Raw genomic sequence first — 218 nt, 5'->3', positions numbered from 1 at the left:
GCACCTATCCTTACCTTGCCAGTAGAGGGTAAGAACTTCATTGTGTATTGTGATGCATCCTATTCTGGTTTGGGTGCAGTGCTAATGCAAGAGAAGAACGTAATTGCGTATGCTTCGAGGCAATTAAAGGTGCATGAACGTAATTATCCGACCCACGATTTGGAGTTGGCTGCGGTAGTGTTTGCATTAAAGCAAGTTAGACACTACCTATATGGGGC

The sequence above is a fragment of the Solanum pennellii genome, chromosome 1 (assembly GCF_001406875.1).
Source record: "Solanum pennellii chromosome 1, SPENNV200".
Classification (NCBI taxonomy): Eukaryota; Viridiplantae; Streptophyta; class Magnoliopsida; order Solanales; family Solanaceae; genus Solanum; species Solanum pennellii.
Note: the sequence above shows the minus strand (reverse complement) of the source record.